General features: G+C 42.4%; 1 non-coding gene across 1 annotated transcript; it reads right to left on the bottom strand.

Annotated features, from left to right (window-relative positions):
* Positions 1–11655: 11655 nt before the first annotated feature.
* Positions 11656–11739, bottom strand: Trnas-gga (transfer RNA serine (anticodon GGA)). Its single transcript is given in 2 exon segments — positions 11656–11690; positions 11700–11739. It is a non-coding gene; the product is annotated as a tRNA-Ser (tRNA).
* Positions 11740–21307: the final 9568 nt, after the last annotated feature.

Genomic DNA, 21307 nt, shown 5'->3' with positions numbered 1-21307 from the left:
TGGTTCATGGTTATCAAAAGGTGTTCCGGGTTGACTAAGGCACCTCGTCCAGGAATTGCCTGAGTTTACCCCTGGACCTATGTCACTCGGACTTTTAAACTACCCTTGACTTGCCTATTTTGGAAAATTAGAAAACACGTCATCTATCTTAGAGGTTTATTATTTCGTTAATTCTATGGGCGATGGGATTATCTCGCCAGTTTCGTTTTCATTTGTGTGTGCTGCCGTCCCTGTTTTTAATTTGCCTTCATTTCTGTCTTTATTTATTTCTTCCTTTTTAGTTCAAAACTCATCACTTGCTTCACACCTGCAGAGAGAGGTGTATTTCTGAGTAGTGTGTCGTCGCCCCCTGAGGCATAGCAGAGTATGCCTCCGCTTTTATTTTCGTTTTTTGGCAAAAAGTCTTGCTACTAACAGCACCCTGCTGTACGTGCTGCGTCGACACTAGAGGATGGCGGCATTTTGGAGAGGAAAAGGTAGGGCTACAAGGGAGGAAGGAGGCCCATTTTAAAAATAAAAAACAAAAGAAAAAAAATAAAGAAAAATAATAAAAAAAGGGTTGGAACTTACATTGTTAGTAGAGCCTGCTCTGTTGATGGTGCGACTGAAGCGGTCTAAGATTATGATGCAAATGGCTGTAAGCACTAAGGGACTAAACTTCCGGCCTGAAGCACCTAGAAACTCTCGGCCACAGCGGCCGGTCTTAAGATTACGGTGATTCTCGTGTACGACTGTGATGGTGATATCCTGACGCATTACGTTCCTCCACGGCAGACCGTCAATACACAGTATTACTGTTCGTTTTTGGAGAATCACCTGCGACCATATTTGCGAAAGAAGCGGCGACACTTTCTGCCCAGCCCACCCATCATTTTGCACGACAATGCGGGGGCGCATACAGCGCAAGCTGTGGGTGCTCTGTTCGGTCAATGGGACCGGGAAGTACTGTACCATCCACCATACTCCCCGGACGTAAGTCCTTGTGACTTTGATTTGATTCCGAAGATGAAGGAACCACTTCTTGGCATTTGCTTCAGAACTGTTCCAGAGATTCGACAGGCAGTAGACCCCTCCATTCGCAACAGAAAAGTTTCTGCTAATGGTATACTACGCCTTCCACTGTCGTTCTACACAACGCTGGTGACTACTTTGAAGGACAGTAACAGGTGCAAACATATAACTCTTTTGTATTGGTTGTGAATAAATAGTTGCCACTATTTAAGTTCCAGCCCTCGTACATTCAGAAAAAGGCAATCCAGAAGTAATCCAAACAGGTACATATTCACATAACTTTATCTTTTTTATTTATTAAGATAAATTTTAGTCGGCGACCCTGCCAGGATAGAGTGCCAGAGAATTTTCTGTTAATTTTTGGTGTTTCATATTAAGTCCACTGCTTTTGCCTACCATTTGCTTATAATTTTGATTTTCTGCTGCGCCAGTTCCTAACCATTTGCATTTCTTTTCAGCTTGCTGAAAAGCTTTTGTGCCTCTTACAAACAATTAATGTTCTCTAATACTACTCGCAGAATACAGGCTAAGTATTGTTTTCCTAATATCAGTGCTGATGCTCTCGAAATCTGCTACCAAACTGGGCTGACCAGCTATGGGTGTCTGGTTAAATCAGCGATGACAGTAGGTGCTAGTAGTAGGGAGATTGGGATACTGGTGCAATTTCGATATCAAATAGATAAGCAAATTAACTAAATTGATCAATTAATTACCCAACAACCACGACCCTCATCCACAGATGACATCATGTGTTTCCCCAAGTCGGCACATGGGTGCCCGCTCCCTCCCCCACCCTCACCAGCCCTTTTGGCGGGAATTTGGAATCTTGATGGTCATTTCTAATTTTGGCATGAACTTCGAATTATAAGGAAATTTCGAATTTTTGTGGGAATTTCTTTGCCTCAGAGCTGAGCTGACGCTCCACCCCATCCCCCACCCGGGAATTGGTGGGAAATTAAAATGGCGGTGCCCTTTCTGGGACTTGAGTACTGGTCCTCCTGTACAGAAAGCCGAAGACCTCCCTAACACAATTATAGCACCAGAGGCACTTGGAACTGGTGGGAAATTAAAAATGGCGCTACCCTTTCCAGGTCCCAAACCCTGGTCCTTCTGTTCATTTAGCAGCAGAACAACCATCTACAGAGCTTAAAGCCAACAGCTCAACGACATTTACTGACCATTCATTAAAAGTTGTAAACATAAATTTCTACGTGGGATTTCCACAAAAATGTGTGGCAGGTCTAGTAGCGTACACCCAGGAAGATGTGGAGTGTTATAACAACATTATTAAGCAAGAAATAAGAGGCAAGATTAAAATCGCTGTCGTCTAGAACTCGTGGTGGGAACAGAGCTAATTGTTAAAGCCATAGGAAAAAATGAGATGTTTTGGAATTTGAGAACATTCCTTCTCTGTACCTGTCAGAATACTGCTTGGAGAATTATAAGAGTCCAATGTAGATTTAAATCATAAAATAAAAAAATAAGGTGGATATTATCTAAACCACACCAAGCAAAAACAAAGAAAGTGTTGTTTTCTGTGGATAAATGTACATGTCCAAGCTAATAAAGATTTGTACAATTTAATTTGTTTTCAAATTCTTTCTACTCAACCAAAAATACAAAGAAAAATACTGTAATTTGCAATGATCTGCTTGTATGGGATGTGGGTAGTTGGATGACCATGAAAAGTAGATGAAACTAGGTAGCTGAAGGCAAGGCAGCCCTTGTTTCTTATCTATATGAGTGTAGACAATATTTAAAGATGCTGCACTCATAGCATACACAGAAGATGTAGGTACAATAGAGACATTCTCTGGAAGAATTGCATTACCAAGGCCTTTCAAGGATGTGAATTGTGCTAGAACACAGAGGAGTTCAAAGTGGCTAACACGTTTCGTTTGTGGACTTCACTGGGATGACCATCTGAGACCATCATCTACGTCAAAGGCGAGGAGAGGACCACATGGATGCAGCGAATCTTCAAGTTTGCGTCTATTCAAGACCTGGACTTCTATAGGTGCCCTATTATCCATCAGCTCAAAACGAATAAGCTGTGTGAAAATAGCGTTGTGTCTGATTATGAAAACGTAAAATTGCTTTTAAGTTGGATTAATGAAAATAAATGAATCTTTTACCTCACATTCTGTACTTTCTTCAACCTAGCTCCTACTTAGGTAATACACTGCTGGCCACCGTAAATGCAACACCAAGAAAGACAAGAGGTAGCACAACAAAATTTATTTTGTAGATAACATGTTGACCAAGTATCAAATGATTACGTTTACAGACGTCTGTGACATGTGGCTCCTGCCAGAAACAGTAGCCAGAGTAGCTGCCATTGTTGGAGATCACCGCTGCCACACGTCTCGGCATTGAGTCAAAGAGAAGTTGGATGTGTTCCTGGGGTACAGCAGCCCAAGCAGCTTCCACACGTTGCCAAAGATCATCTGGTGTGGCAGCTGGGGATGTAATCTGGATCACTCGTTGAGCAACCATGGACCACATGTTTTCTATCGGCGAAAGATCCGGAGAGCGAGCCGGCCAGGGAAGCACTTCAATCTGGTTATTGACGAAGAACCTTTGGACAATGCGTGCCACGTGTGGTCGCGCATTATCCTGTTGAAATATGGCTGTGGCCGAGCCCTGAAGGTAAGGAAGGACAACTGGCTCCAGCACCTCGGATATGTAGCGGCGGCTATTTAAAGTACCGGCAATGCGTACTAGAGGCGTGCGAGAGTAATATCCAATACCGCCCCATACCATAATACCCGGTGCAAGACCAGTGTGGCGGTGCATAATGCAGCTGTCCAGCATCCTCTCTCCACGGTGTCTCCACACTCGAATCCGACCATCGTGGTGCTGCAGACAGAAGCGTGCCTCGTCAGTAGAGACAACGTCATTCCATTCTGCCGTCCACATCCCTCTGTCATCACACCATTGGCGACGGAGACGTCTGTGGTTCTACGTCGATGGTAGACGAAGCAATGGACGTCTTGCGGACAGACCACTCTGCTGTAAACGGCGTCGAATGGTACGCGCAGACACTGGATGATTCGTTACAGACGCAATGTGCTGTGCTATGGTTCGGGATGTCACTGAGCGATCCGTCACTGCCATGCGCACAATTTGCCTATCAGCACATGCAGTGGTGCACCGAGGTGAATGCGATCGACCACGTCGGTCCGTCGTACCCTCCTGCATCCAACGGTCACATATCCGCATTACAGTTGTTTGGTTTCGTCCAACACGACTAGCGATTTCTCTGTATGATAATCCACAATCTCGGTAAGCCACTATCCTTCCTCTGTCGAACTCGGATACTTGATCAAACGATGTTCGCTGTTGTCTACGAGGCATAACTGATCGTCTTGTGAAATAACCACAAGGTAAACACACGTGCCGAACGTACATTCGTCGAAATCGCCAAACCTTAAATGGTGCTATGAGGTGGCGCCACAGGCGCGCGTGATGTGCGTCTGCGCTGAAATTCTAATCAGTTGCAAATATCGTCGCTGCAAACCCACGGTGTAAATTTCACTTGATTCGGATGCTTCCTTCAGGGTGTTGCATTTACGGTGGCCAGCAGTGTATGTAGCTTTGCCCAGATCCTATGTCTGCGGCTTTGTTCAAGCACAGGAGATATAATTTCACCCATGTTTGCTATAAGCCGGCCGGTGTGGCCGAGCGGTTCTAGGCGCTTCAGTCTGGAACCGCGCGACCGCTACGGTCGCAGGTTCGAATCCTGCCTCGGGCATGGATGTGTGTGATGTCCTTAGGTTAGTTAGGTTTAAGTAGTTCTAAGTTCTAGGGGACTAATGACCTCAGATGTTAAGTCCCATAGAGCTCAGTGCCATTTGAACCATTTGTTTGCTTTAAGTCTTTGGAAGTGGACACTACCACGTGCCGCCAGCCCCAAAAATCTATACATGCAGCATGTTAGGTAAAATTCCATGCAGGCATACATATATTTCGTTTTCCTCCATCTTAAACGTCACCTCCCTCATGTTTCAAACTAATATCTTGTGCATCTTGCAGAGCCATTACATACATTTGTAAAGGTAGGGATTTCTGAAATAACAACAAAGACGTATGGTAATGAGTAACAACTTTTTATTCAGAGATAAATATTCACAGTGGTGACACAGCTTTACATCCACAAATCCTGTTGTTTTTACAATACATGAAGTAATACTGATTTAAATTCACAGTTCTTGTTACTGTTTGAAATTTTTTTATTCACGGTTCTTGGTTTTACAAGTATTGGCTTAAAAAAATTTTTGCATCACATTGGAGTACTGATTACAGCTATCACAGAGGTATAGTTTCTGTTACACTAATACTGTTACTAATGAAACTCCACCCAAACAGAAAACTTAATTAATACATTGAACTGTGTGCCTCTAAACATTTTCTACCTCAAGCAACTGAAATAATTTAATAATAAATAAAGCGGATGACCCTAAAATGTTCATCCCAAACAGCAGCACTAAAAGGAACTGGGTGGGACTCACACTTAAAAAGTAGTATGACTTGGACAGCTAGTGGTAGGTGAAACTTAAAAACTAATCTATTTACACATGCACTCACACAATCATACACACACGTGAAGTGCAAAATCGAGAAATATGGTATACTATTTTTTCCTCCATTTATCATTTCTTAACTTTTCGATGATATTAGTTCAATTTTTAATCTTTTTTATATATATCGAACATTTTAACTTATTTTCACAGTTTTTATAATTTTTTGCAGAATGTGCTACTTATATATTCATGCATAGATATTACACTACTTATTCAGAAAAAATAAACAGAATTTATTTACAACAGTCATACATATTTACCCTGACTTCCACACTCAAACACACTCACAAGCATATATACAGACACATAAACACTCACACATGCAGGCACATTATACATAAAAAAATTGTTCAAATGGCTCTGAGCACTATGGGACTGAACATCTGAGGTCATCAGTCCCCTAGAACTTAGAACTAATTAAACCTAACTAACCTAAGGTTCAAATGGTTCTGAGCACTATGGGACTCAACTGCTGAGGTCATTAGTCCCCTAGAACTTAGAACTAGTTAAACCTAACTAACCTAAGGACATCACACACATCCATGCCCGAGGCAGGATTCGAACCTGCGACCTTAGCGGTCGCACGGTTCCAAACTGAAGTGCCTAGAACCGCTTGGCCATCTACACATCACACATACAATATTTACACTATGATGAATGAGCCATACAGTTTAGCACAAGCTCTCACTCAGCCACTCACTCACTCTCTCTCTTATTCATACCATCAGTCTCTCCCACCTCCTGTTGTGCTACAAGTAAATAGTGTGAGTACACGAGGGTTTCAATCCTGTCATCACAAATGGTTCTTTTACCGTTATGAGGCGAGGATCCGACTTTAGACTGCAACACAGGTACACCTTGTGGCCTCACAATCGATTATTAGTTTGCTGTATTATATGCGGAGGTTGTGCCGGAGCAGCACAAACACTACCGTACAGGCACTGCAAGTAGTCCTCGACCGTAAGAACATGTGATGCTGCAGCTCACACACCCTTAGCCCGCCTCTGGGAGGCCCCATCTATTATACAATATGCATACATTTTGGATCTTAGACCCATAAAATCCACGGTAGGCAATTCATCTATCTCACCTTTCATTAAGCCAATAGCCTTATTGTTCTGAGGAACAATACCATAAGGATTTTCGGCTCCATATCCCGATGTGTTGAATTCGTTACTGTGACACCTAAATACATCACATGGATTACAATTCTTCACCAAATAATGAAGCTATCTGAATCCATATAAAGCAACTTTGGTTCCACGAAATGAGTTTTAGCAAACTCATAGTCAAAGCAGTGTATGTGGAGTTTGGAGGTGTCCAATATACACATACCCAAATAGATTGGTTTTGTAAACACTACTGAAACCTTCGACATCTCCGCAGCAACAAAGTTCTCATTGAAAATAGTAACCTGCTTCAAATTTGACCTTGTGATGCACTTTCTTATGCCCCACGACCAATCCCATTTGGTCCTAATCAAAATATCGCACTCATTACTTATGTTCTGCATGGTTGTACATAAAATTGAATTATTCATCAATCTATAAAAACCTTTTTCGAAATCACTAGTCGTGCCCACCCTCTTTTTGGTATTGAATCAGCCAGGGGGAGATAGCACAGTGATTCTACCCAACTCCATCCCTAAGCTGAGACACTGCTGGAGATTATGATAATGAATTACATACCTCTGCTTGTGTCCAACTGTTTAGGAATAGGGCTCCCTCGCAGAACTTATTGGTCTGGACATAACGGCAAGCTACTTGTCATTTCATGCACACTAACAGGGTATATGAGATCTGCCTCCACCACATACCCTACATCAGAATCAGACAGCACACCCAATATTTTTACACATAATCGTTTTCATTCGTTTTTGGGCACCCACTCATATCCACCAAACGGCAGTAGCCACATCAAGGTGTGTCTGTATAAGTTCTTCACATCCAAATACAGACTATAACTTGAATCAAGAGATGCATTGAACCCCGCACCCATATGTGGATTATTTGCCTGGCATGTCTATAGCCACACTGTCAAAGTCCTCCACAGATCACGTGCTCAAAGAAAAGAAGCGTATCAGTATCAGTCAAAAGTTTAATGCTGTACCTCGTTTTCTTCAGCATCTAGTGTCCCAGGACAACCTAGGTGGCATGTAATGAAAGGTGGTGTCCAGAAGTACGTGGTCTTGCACACACTCCGGAACTTTTCAGGAACATCCGGAAGCAAGTGGACAAAGGTGTCCATGTATTGTCTTGCCTATTCACCCAAATTTAAATCTTACAAACTCCATCCATGTGGAGCTCCATCATGTATAAACCACATGTTTCTTCTTAATCGTCTGTTATATCATCACAACACTTTCATGTCTACTATATGCCGATAAGAGGCGCTACCCTCCTCGACACGCACGCACCTGGAGAGACCATGTGCTTTTGGATGGGCGTCGTGGGTAAGATTGGTGTTACAGGGAGGATTCGTCAAGGACAATATGGGAGGAATCTGTCAATCTCCCACTTGCATGAAAACTCTGTGATACCCATCTGCACAGAGAAAGATGTGTTGTTGTTGTTGTTGTGGTCTTCAGTCCTGAGACTGGTTTGACGCAGCTCTCCATGCTACTCTATCCTGTGCAAGCTGCTTCATCTCCCAGTACCTACTGCAACCTACATCCTTCTGAATCTGCTTAGTGTATTCATCTCTTGGTCTCCCACTACGATTTTTACCCTCCACGCTGCCCTCCAATACTAAATTGGTGATCCCTTGATGCCTCAGAACATGTCCTACCAACCGATCCCTTCTTCTGGTCAAGTTGTGCCACAAACTTCTCTTCTCCCCAATCCTATTCAATACTTCCTCATTAGTTATGTGATCTACCCACCTAATCTTCAGCATTCTTCTGTAGCACCACATTTCGAAAGCTTCTATTCTCTTCTTGTCCAAACTATTTATCGTCCATGTTTCACTTCCATACATGGCTACACTCCATACAAATACTTTCAGAAACGACTTCCTGACACTTAAATCTATACTGGATGTTAACAAATTTCTCTTCTTCAGAAACACTTTCCTTGCCATTGCCAGTCTACATTTGATATCCTCTCTACTTCGACCATCATCATTTATTTTGCTCCCCAAATAGCAAAACTCCTTTACTACTTTAAGTGTCTCATTTCCTAATCTAATTCCCTCAGCATCACCCGACTTAATTCGACTACATTCCATTATCCTCGTTTTGCTTTTGTTGATGTTCATCTTATATCCTCCTTTCAAGACACTGTCCTTTCCGTTCAACTGCTCTTCTAAGTCCTTTGCTGTCTCTGACAGAATTACAATGTCATCGGCGAACCTCAAATTTTTATTTCTTCTCCATGGATTTTAATACCTACTCCGAATTTTTCTTTTGTTTCCTTTACTGCTTGCTCAATATACAGATTCAACAACATCGGGGAGAGGCTACAACCCTGTCTTACTCCTTCCCAACCACTGCTTCCCTTTCATGTCCCTCGACTCTTATAACTGCCATCTGGTTTCTGTACAAATTGTAAATAGCCTTTCGCTCCCTGTATTTTACCCCTGCCACCTTTAGAATTTGAGAGAGAGTATTCCAGTCAACATTGTCAAAAGCTTTCTCTAAGTCTACAAATGCTAGAAACGTAGGTTTGCCTTTCCTTAATCTTTCTTCTAAGATAAGTCGTAAGGTCAGTATCGCCTCACGTGTTCCAGTATTTCTAGGGAATCCAAACTGATCTTCCCCGAGGTCGGCTTCTACTAGTATTTCCGTTCGTCTGTAAAGAATTCGTGGTAGTATTTTGCAGCTGTGGCTTATGAAACTGATTGTTCGGTAATTTTCACATCTATCAACACCTGCTTTCTTTGGGATTGGAATTATTATATTCTTCTTGAAGTCTGAGGGTATTTCGCCTGTTTCATACATCTTGCTCACCAGATGGTAGAGTTTTGTCAGGACTGGCTCTCCCAAGGCCGTCAGTAGTTCCAATGGAATGTTGTCTACTCCGGGGGCCTTGTTTCGACTCAGGTCTTTCAGTGCTCTGTCAAACTCTTCACGCAGTATCATATCTCCCATTTCATCTTCATCTACATCCTCTTCCATTTCCATAATATTGTCCTCAAGTACATCGTCCTTGTATAGACCCTCTATATACTCCTTCCACCTGTCTGCTTTCCCTTCTTTGCTTAGAACTGGGTTTCCATCTGAGCTCTCCATGTTCATACAAGTGGTTCTCTTATCTCCAAAGGTCTCTTTAATTTTCCTGTAGGCAGTATCTATCTTACCCCTAGTGAGATAAGCCTCTACATCCTTACATTTGTACTCTAGCCATCTCTGCTTAGCCATTTTGCACTTCCTGTCGATCTCATTTTTGAGACGTTTGTATTCCTTTTTGCCTGCTTCATTTACTGCATTTTTATATTTCCTTCTTTCATCAATTAAATTCAATATTTCTTCTGTTACCCAAGGATTTCTACTAGCCCTCGTCTTTTTACCTACTAGATCCTCTGCTGTCTTCACTACTACATCCCTCAAAGCTACCCATTCTTCTTCTACTGTATTTCTTTCCCCTATTCCTGTCAATTGTTCCCTTATGCTCTCCTTGAAGCTCTGTACAACCTCTGGTTCTTTCAGTTTATCTAGGTCCCATCTCCTTAAATTCCCACATTTTTGCAGTTTCTTCAGTTTTAATCTACAGGTCATAACCAATAGATTGTGGTCAGAGTCCACATCTGCCCCTGGAAATGTCTTACAATTTAAAACCTGGTTCCTAAATCTCTGTCTTACCATTATATAATCTATCTGATACCTTTTAGTATCTCCAGGGTTCTTCCATGTATACAACCATCTTTCATGATTCTTAAACCAAGTGTTAGCTATGATTATGTTGTGCTCTGTGCAAAATTCTACCAGATGGCTTCCTCTTTCATTTCTTAGCCCCAGTCCATATTCACCTACTACGTTTCCTTCTCTCCCTTTTCCTACACTCGAATTCCAGTCACCCATGACTATTAAATTTTTGTCTCCCTTCACTATCTGAATAATTTCTTTTATTTCATCATACATGTCTTCAATTTCTTCATCATCTGCGGAGCTAGTTGGCATATAAACTTGTACTACTGTAGTAGGTGTGGGCTTCGTATCTATCTTGGCCACAATAATGCGTTCACTATGCTGTTTGTAGTAGCTTACCCGCATTCATATTTTCCTATTCATTATTAAACCCACTCCTGCATTGCCCCTATTTGATTTGGTGTTTATAACCCTGTAGTCCCCTGACCAGAAGTCTTGTTCCTCCTGCCACCGAACTTCACTAATTCCCACTATATCTAACGTCAACCTCTCCATTTCCCTTTTTAAATTTTCTAACCTACCTGCCCGATTAAGGGATCTGACATTCCACGCTCCGATCCGTAGATCGCCAGTTTTCTTTCTCCTGATAACGACATCCTCTTGAGTAGTCCCCGCCCGGAGATCCGAATGGGGGACTATTTTACCTCCGGAATGTTTTACCCAAGAGGACGCCATCATCATTTAATCATACAGTAAAGCTGCATGCCCTTGGGGAAAAATTACGGCTGTAGTTTCCCCTTGCTTTCAGCCGTTCGCAGTACCAGCACAGCAAGGCCGTTTTGGTTATTGTTACAAGGCCAGATCAGTCAATCATCCAGACTGTTGCCCTTGCAACTACTGAAAAGGCTGCTGCCCCTCTTCAGGAACCACACGTTTGTCTGGCCTCTCAACAGATACCCCTCCGTTGTGGTTGCACCTACGGTACGGCTATCTGTATCGCTGAGGCACGCAAGCCTCCCCACCAACAGCAAGGTCCATGGTTCATCGGGGGGGCAGAGAAAGATAGCCAGTCGTAATCATAGATTCCCACTATGATCGACGCATTGGACATATGTAGATAATGTAATTGCGTTGGTATAGGACGCTGGTTGGTTCAAATGGCTCTGAGCACTATGGGACTTAACTTCTAAGGTCATCAGTCCCCTAGAACTTAGAACTACTTAAACCTAACTAACCTAAGGACATCACACGCATCCATGCCGGAGGCAGGATTCGAACCTGCGACCGCAGCGGTCGCGCAGTTCCAGACTGTAGCGCCTTTAACCGCTTGGCCACCCCGGCCGGCGTATAGGACGCTGTCTGGTATATTTTGGTGTGTATGGTCGAATGAACATACTGCACAGTTACCTAGCTACCCTCTCCTCAAGGGGAGTGGCGGGTTCAGCGGCGTTCGCGGCGCACGAGGCGGAGGGTCAATGTGGAGGCTGGCCGTGTGGCATCGCCCGCTCTGCCTGTGAGTGGACATGTGGCTGCTCTTTCAGTAAGGTCCGAGCAGGCACACGGGGGGAGGGGTTTATTAGTTATATTAGTTATAGGGAGCTCCAACGTTAGGCGGGTGATGGAGCCCCTTAGGAAAATAGCGGAAAGGTCGGGGAAGAAGGCCAGTGTTCACTCTGTCTGCTTGCCGGGGGGTCTCATCCGAGATGTGGAGGAGGCCCTGCCGGCGGCGATAGAGAGCACTGGGTGCACCCGACTGCAAATTGTTGCTCATGTCGGCACCAATGACTCCTGCCGTCTGAGTTCAGAGGTCATCCTCAGTTCGTACAGGCGGTTGGCGGAATTGGTGATGGCGGAAAGCCTCGCTCGCGGGGTGGAATCAGAGCTAACTATTTGTAGTATCGTTCCCAGAACCGATCGCGGTCCTCTGGTTTGGAGCCGAGTGGAAGGCTTAAACCAGAGGCTCAGACGATTCTGCGGAGATCTGGGGTGCAAATTTCTCGACCTCCGCTATCGGGTGGAGAAATGTAGGGTCCCCCTGAATAGGTCAGGCGTGCACTACACGCCGGAAGCGGCTACAAGGGTAGCGGAGTACGTGTGGAGTGCACATGGGGGTTTTTTAGGTTAGAGAATTCCCTCCCTAGGCCCGACAAGATGCCTCCTGAGACGCGGCAAGGTAGGAGTAGGCAAAATGCAACAGGAAATAACAATATTAATGTGCTAATAGTAAACTGCAGGAGCGTCTATAGAAAGGTCCCAGAACTGCTCTCATTAATAAACGGTCACAACGCCCATATAGTATTAGGGACAGAAAGTTGGCTGAAACCAGACGTAAACAGTAATGAAATCCTAAACTCAGATTGGAATGTATACTGCAGAGACAGGCTGGACAGTGAAGGGGGAGGCATGTTTATAGCGATAAGAAGTGCAATAGTATCGAAGGAAATTGACGGAGATCCGAAATGTGAAATAATTTGGGTGAAGGTCACGGTTAAAGCAGGCTCAGACATGGTAATTGGATGTCTCTATAGGCCCTCTGGCTCAGCAGCTGTTGTGGCTGAGCACCTGAAGGATAATTTAGAAAATATTTCGAGTAGATTTCCCCACCATGTTACAGTTCTGGGTGGAGATTTTAATTTGCCGGATATAGACTGGGAGACTCAAACGTTCATAACGGGTGGCAGGGACAAAGAATCAAGTGAAATTTTTTTAAGTGCTTTATCTGAAAACTACCTTTAGCAGTTAAACAGAGAACCGACTCTTGGCGATAACATATTAGACCTTATGGTGACAAACAGACCCGAACTATTTGAAACAGTTAACGCAGAACAGGGAATCAGCGATCATAAAGCGGTTACGGCATCGATGATTTCAGCCGTAAATAGAAATATTAAAAAAGCAGATTACAGAGTACCTGACGGCTCAACACAAAAGTTTTGTCTCAAGTACAGATAATGTTGAGGATCAGTGGACAAAGTTCAAAACCATCGTACAATATGCGTTAGATGAGTATGTGCCAAGCAAGATCGTAAGAGATGGAAAAGAGCCACCGTGGTACAACAACCGAGTTAGAAAATTGCTACGGAAGCAAAGGCAACTTCACAGCAAACATAATCATAGCCAAAGCCTTGCAGAAAAACAAAAACTACGCGAAGCGAAATGTAGTGTCAGCAGGGCTATGCGAGAGGCGTTCAATGAATTCGAAAGTAAAATTCTATGTACTGACTTGGCAGAAAATCCTAAGAAATTTTGGTCTTGTGTCAAAGCGTTACGTGGAACAAAACAAAATGTCCAGACACTCTGTGACCAAAATGGTACTGAAACAGAGGATGACAGACTAAAGGCCGAAATACTAAATGTCTTTTTCCAAAGCTGTTTCACAGAGGAAGACTGCTCTGTAGTTCCTTCTCTAGATTGTCGTACAGATCACAAAATGGTAGATATCGAAATAGACGACAGAGGGATAGAGATACAATTAAAATCGCTCAAAAGAGGAAAGGCCGCTGGACCTGATGGGATACCAGTTCGGTTTTACACAGAGTACGCAAAGGAACTTGCCCCCCTTCTGGCAGCGGTGTACCGTAGGTCTCTAGAAGAGCGTAGCGTTCCAAAGGATTGGAAAAGGGCACAGGCCATCCCCGTTTTCAAGAAGGGACGTAGAATAGATGTACAGAACTATAGACCTATATCTCTAACGTCGATCAGTTGTAGAATTTTGGAAGACGTGTTATGTTCGAATATAATGACTTTTCTGGAGACTAGAAATCTACTCTGTAGGCATCAGCATGGGTTTCGAAAAAGACGGTCGTGTGAAATCCAGCTCGCGCTATTCGTCCACGAGACTCAGAGGGCCATAGACACGGGTTCACAGGTAGATGCCGTGTTTCTTGACTTCCGCAAGGCGTTCGATACAGTTCCCCACAGTCGTTTAATGAACAAAGTAAGAGCATATGGACTACCAGACCAATTGCGTGATTGGATTGAAGAGTTTCTAGATAACAGAACGCAGCGTGTCATTCTCAATGGAGAGAAGTCATCCGAAGTAAGAGTGATTTCAGGTGTGCCTCAGGGGAGTGTCATAGGACCGTTGCTATTCACAGTATACATAAATGACCTGGTGGATGACATCGGAAGTTCACTGAGGCTTTTTGCAGATGATGCTGTGGTGTATCGAGAGGTTGTAACAATGGAAAATTGTACTGAAATGCAGGAGGATCTGCAGCGAATTGACGCATGGTGCAGGGATTGGCAATTGAATCTCAATGTAGACAAGTGTAATGTGCTGCGAATACATAGAAAGATAGATCCCTTATCATTTAGCTACAAAATAGCAGCTCAGCAACTGGAAGCAGTTAATTCCATAAATTATCTGGGAGTACGTATTAGGAGTGATTTAAAGTGGAATGATCATATAAAGTTGATCGTCGGTAAAGCAGATGCCAGACTGAGATTCATTGGAAGAATCCTAAGGAAATGCAATCCGAAAACAAAGGAAGTAGGTTACAGTACGCTTGTTCACCCACTGCTTGAATACTGCTCAGCAGTGTGGGATCCGTACCAGATATGGTTGATAGAAGAGATAGAGGAGATCCAACGGAGAGCAGCGCGCTTCGTTACAGGATCATTTAGTAATCGCGAAAGCGTTACGGAGATGATAGATAAACTCCAGTGGAAGACTCTGCAGGAGAGACGCTCAGTACCTCGGCACGGGCTTTTGTTAAAGTTTCGAGAACATACCTTCACCGAAGAGTCAAGCAGTATATTGCGCCCTCCTACGTATATCTCGCGAAGAGACCATGAGGATAAAATCAGAAATTAGAGCCCGCACAGAAGCATACCGACAATCCTTCTTTCCACGAACAATACGAGACTGGAATAGAAGGGAGAACCGATAGAGGTACTCAGGGTACCCTCCGCCACACGCCGTTAGGTGGTTTGCGGAGTATGGATGTAGATGTAGATGTAGCTGTATTCGCAATCTGGTATATTTTAGCTGCAAAGTAGTGAAAAGATGATTTAGCGGCGATACAGAAATTGGGTGTCATTGGCTATCCCTGAAATTATGGAACAGCTGGTAAAACTTTTAAAATTGATCACGCTATCGATTGTGGTGTGTATTATCTTATATTGCCCCAAATCAACTGTGTCTTTCCCATTCCGTCTGTCCCTTGGTACACTGTTGACTACTGCATAATGACTGACTGACACCACTTGGTTGAGATGCAGGGAACCTTGGTGGAACACTGGATATCTGCTACTTGTCACTGTGGCCCATGGGATTAAATGTAGAGGTCATCACCTTCAGACAGTTGTTTAGAAGCATTCCTCAACGTTGCAGATTCGTCCTGTTTCCATATGCTGTGACACCCTCCACATGCTTTTATTTTATTTTTTTCGCCCATAACATAACAGTACCTCTATTTATTTCTACTTCCTCGTGCATTTTGTGAATAGCACCGTCCGGCGATGGTCAACACTGGAACAGTAATCATCTACATGACTGCAAAATGAGGAAACAATGCTCTTCAAAATGGAACACTGAGACATCCACTACACTGTTGCTGTTGAAGATGAGATTAACTGTATAGGTCATCACCTTTGGATAGCTGTTGGAAACATTTTACAGTGCCGCAGACTCGCCAAGTTTCCATATGTTGCGATGTTTTCAACATTTCTGTCAATGAGAAACATCGCCTCTGTGTTTTATTTCTACTAACTTGTGTGTTGTTGGAGCTGTATGTTTACACTATGCGGTGTTCAGCTTCCTGTAAGAGACAAAGGATCAAAACATGGCGGTTTAGCAGCTGAACAGGCCTCTAAACCGTGATAGCGAAACAAAGTGTAGGGCAGTGTTCATTACTGTGGTCGTTCACTGCTTGTATTTGTTACAGACGAAAAACAATGTATTACACTGCTCATGAAGGAGCAATGCAGGAACCCTCTCGTGTGATTGATAGTCTTTTGGATATGGTCTTCATCCTATACAGTCAGTAAAACTTTATGCAGGTCTATGTAAGCAACTTCGACCACTGGCCACCAACTCCAATGGAGCCATATGTGTATTTGTAAAATGCTCGATGTCAGCATGCAGACAGTATTTGTTTTTTCGATGTATCAGAAGAGAGAGATGCAGTAAAATCTTATATGAGGTTCTATTACAAGGAGTGGTTTAACTGGTTAACGTTTGGATACAAATAGTTCTCTCAACCGATTTTGCTCATAAGACTAAAAGAAATCGGCTTTATCTATTCTCATGGAATCACAACTGTTTTTATTATTATTGTCATGATTGCATGTTTAAAAAACAGGTGTTATCTCAAGTCCCGTGGTATTTCCTACTTCACAATCTCTAATTATAAAGTAGACACCAACTGAATTATAGCTCATTGTGGAACCTAGAAATGATGGTGTCTTTTCCCCGGCATGTGAGTAGAGAGTGTGAAACAGGCTGTAATGATCAACTTGCTTACAAACTGATGTATGATTAGAAACTTTACACACATGTCGGTAGAGGGGAGTTATGGAACAAAAATGTCATATTGAAGCACACAGACAGTAATTGGTTTCAATGTAATGGAAGAGAGAGAGAGAGAGACGATGTAAAATCTTATAGGACGTTCTATTACAAGACAGGTTCTCAAAATTCATTTCTTAAACGCATGTGTGATATAACTTCGCATTGGTAAAACGGGACTTGCCCCAGTGTACAAAACAGCAACGTCCTTCTGAATTATAGCATGTTGTTGTTGAATGTAAAATGACAAACTCTGAGGTAAAACAGCGATAGACACAGTTCTCAGCAGCATGTTTACAGGTAATACACTTATTAAACTCCTCTCTGTCCAACAGCGGTATCTCGTCAGATGAATATATTTCCCACCAAAAAAATAAATATAAAAATAAAGATAGTACCTTACCACACCAGTCTTTTTCTCAACAGTTTGTAAGTGAAGAGAATTCGAGTGTGCCTGCACTAGCTTCGAGTGGTACTGTGAAATTTTCTCCCAGCAGGATAAGACCAGTTGTATGGCATCGTCAATTTTTGAGCTGTGTTGGGATTTTAGGCAATCCTTGTGTAGCGCTATGCATATAGTTGTGTAATTAGGGTCCATCTGTATGATTAATTATCTAATTAGGAATGATGTTTACTTCAGTTTCCCAGCCAAAATAAATTAAGTGCTCTAACCTATCCTTCCACTCATGTATCTCGTAACTTTACATGTGTTGGGGGTGCACTTGGGCTTTCTGTCCAGAAGGACCAAGGCTCAAGTCCCAGAAATGATACCGACATTTTTAATTTCCCGCCAATTCCAGGTCCCTCTGGTGGTATAGTTGTGTTAGATGGGGGGCACTTGGGCTTTCTGTACAGGAGGAGCATGGTTTGAGTCCTGGAAAGGGCATCGCCATTTTTAATTTCCCGCCAATTCCCGGGGCAGGGAGGGAGTGGAGGGGGGGTTGTCAGCACAGCCCTGGGACAAAGAAATTCCCGCCAAAATTCAAAAATCCCGCCAACAGGGTAAAGGGGAGGGGGAATGGGTATGGACCCACATGCCAACTTGGCAAAACACATGACATCTGCTGAGGGGTGAGGGGGTTGGGGGTGGGTGTCGTTGGAAGGTGTAATTAATTGATCAATTTAATTAATTTTCATATCAATTTGACATCAATTTGATATCAAAAGTGTCCCAGCACCGCCATCTCCCTACTACTGGCGCTGAACTCTGTCTTCCTGAAGATGTGGCGCTGCCCACTCTTTCCATTGGCGCGATAGTCAGCGCCTTCTTGATGCCGTTTTGCGTTGCTTCACTGTTCTATGTGCAGTCGATGCATTATGACTGCACAGTTTCCACACTGTGTAAAACAGGGAATAGCAAGTCAAGAAGCAGCACCATCAGACAAAAACAATATATTAAATCTGATAGATACCAATACTTTGTTTTCATATTAACAGAATGCAGTACCACCACACTCTTAGACTGTAGGTTCCCTCAAACACCTCCATTTTCCTGCATTTATTTATTTCTGTTTATTTATTGATATTGCTTAATTTCCATATGTATTCTGTATTTACATTGATAACTGTCTCTTCTTTTAATTTGTTGTGTATCACTCTCCATGTTTCATACCTCCTGATGAAGCCTTGTCTAGTACTAATTTTATTTTATTTTATTAGTTTTGTTTATTAATAGAAACTGTTATTTAGGCATGCTATTCCTATTTTGTGCTAAAGGTTTTCCTGTCTACTCCATTGTTATTCATGTACAGTTCCGTTTTTACTTTTTCTTTGCAAAGATGTTACTTACTGTATGTTTCTACATCAGTTTAGATGTGTTACTTCTCTTCCAATGTTGTCTGCTAACATTTAACTTCTTTGGTGATAATACTCAGTAAATGTCTGAAGATGGCCTTGTAAGCTTAAAACCGGTTTACAATAAAGTAATATTGTAGAACAAAAGCAAACTGATGCTTTTCATTTATTACTTTGTTTTCAGATGATTCGGTTATCAATAACGCAGAGTCTAATTCTGATGTAACAATACATGTTGCTGCTGTTTCCTGCCGTGCAGGATAGCCAGGGAGGTCTGAGGCGCTTTGCCATGGTTCGCGCGGCTCCCTCCCCCCCCCCCCCCCTCCCCTCCCGGTAGGAGGTTCGAGTCCTCCCTCGGGCATGGGTGTGTGTTGTCCATAGCGTAAGTTGGTTTAAGTTAGTTTAAGTAGTGTGTAAGCCTAGGGACTGATGACCTCAGCAGTTTGGTCTCGCAGGAATTTACCACCACGTGTTCGTGCTGCTGTTTCCTTCCCAGACAGTCAGCCTAGAATTGATACAGACACTCCACAGAACACATATGGCAAAATTTTAAAAATGTAAATATTTCTTTCACTGAAGAGACCAAAGATTCCAGATTAAATGTTGTAGATTCTTCTCAGTCGGACAGTAACACTACACAGACAGTACAAAATTTTTGAGAAACTGAGAACACCGACAAACAGTTGATTCATCAACCAACGAATATTACAAATTCTTTTGTAGAATAATGACCTTGATCTTCTGGTCCAGTAGTTATTACAAGAAAGCAACAAAATACTAGCAGATCACTTTGTGGTGAAACAAAAGCTAAACATCGAATTACCCAAAGAGAATTTAACTGGAGGAAGTAATGCAGCGTTAAAGAATGTCACTACAACGATCGAAGAAATTACAGCTACACAGACACGGTTAGGACAGCAGTTCTTTCAAAGAAAAGCTGAGTTCAACGGAAGTTGAAAGAAATAAAAAACACGCATCGCAAAGTAAGGCTTCAATTATTTCAAAGATTAAGAAAGTAGTTCGTAGCACCGCATTTACAAAATTGCAAAAAAAAAAAAAAAAAAAAAAAAAAAGGTTGACCTCTGTACCAAAGAACAATTCGATATACTGAAAACACAAGTAGGTGATTTTTCAACCAAAGTTACGCAAATCGAGTTAAAGGCAGATGATCATTCTGGTGGTACACAGCCAATACATTTTACTGATACTTAAGAACTCCCATCTCTAGAACGCTTCAAGAAAGGACAAATGGCAGTTAACAAACAGCACAGACAGGAAGTAAATAGCTTACGCACTCATCCAGCTGAGATTGAGAATTTGACACCTGCATACTTTACATGTGATTGCAGTGAGAGTCATCATGGAAGCGGACATGAATATGTGCAAGAACAACATTTAGGCAGACTTTGCTCATGAACATGAGTATTTTCAAACTTGTTGTAACAGACACAATTTCAGTGATACTCTGAGACTCGACAGTTTTGAGTACACAGTTATTTTCTGACAGCAAGGAAGTTCAGTTTTTTGCAATGGTGCTAACGATTTTAATCCTTTAGATTGGGTTCAGCAATTCAGTTTTTCTTTATTCCCCACTTGGCCAGTCACAAATAAAATAGAAATTATTTGCAGCTTATTAGAAGGAGAACCAGCTATTACTAATTAGAAGAGTTTCAGAATACATTTTTTATCGCTTACTAGTCTGAAACAACACAGAGTGGGTCAAGGACAAACTTGTCATCCTAGCAAATTTTGTAACCACGCACTTTACAACTTTAACTCCATTTTTGACCAGATGGTATAACCACATCAGCGTCTAACAGAACCATACAGCCCATCTGCATTAATACAGCTGTGCATTTCTAAACTTCCCAGATCATTATGCATATCATTACTAACAGGACACCAGAAAGATAACCTACACACTTTTTGCGATATTTTACAACTTCTCGAAATTGCGAAATCTAGCAAATCTTACAGAAACAGTAACTTTCCACACAATAAGCGCGATTGTGATGACGGGCATAACAGAAGACAGTCACGATCATTTCGTGACAACAGAGACAGCCAGCAGAGGAATAACAGACAGAATCAAATCATTAACAGGGAAATATCAATTTTAATAGATCAGCGCAGAACAATTACGAAAAAATCTGAACTTTTACCTTAACAACCAGCAATCACATAATACAGAAGGCAACGTAAACAATCCTTCGTATCAACAGTCTTCGTCACACTCACACTCCCACCTTAATACTTCTGGCAATAATTACGGACAGAGAAAAAGCAATATGCATCCTCATAGACAGCAGCCGTACCAACAAAATCATTGCGATCACCGACAACAAGACTATAATTTCAGGGATAACGAGAGATATGGAAACAGATGAAATGACAACTGGAGAAGGGACACTTTCAGAAAACAGAAGAACGTATCATTGAATGAATCAGACAATCGCTTCCGTCCACGGTAACATATTTCCAATAATTCAGAGGCACGATGCTCAACACAAATAGTAGAAGTTTCGTCGCCCAACACACAGAGTGGCGACAGTAAGGCACTACAATGACTAGAAGCTCAGAATCTGCAAGATGCTCATGTTGAAA

The sequence above is a fragment of the Schistocerca serialis genome, chromosome 1, assembly GCF_023864345.2.
Source record: "Schistocerca serialis cubense isolate TAMUIC-IGC-003099 chromosome 1, iqSchSeri2.2, whole genome shotgun sequence".
Classification (NCBI taxonomy): Eukaryota; Metazoa; Arthropoda; class Insecta; order Orthoptera; family Acrididae; genus Schistocerca; species Schistocerca serialis.
Note: the sequence above shows the minus strand (reverse complement) of the source record. Positions and strands in the feature narration are given on the sequence as shown.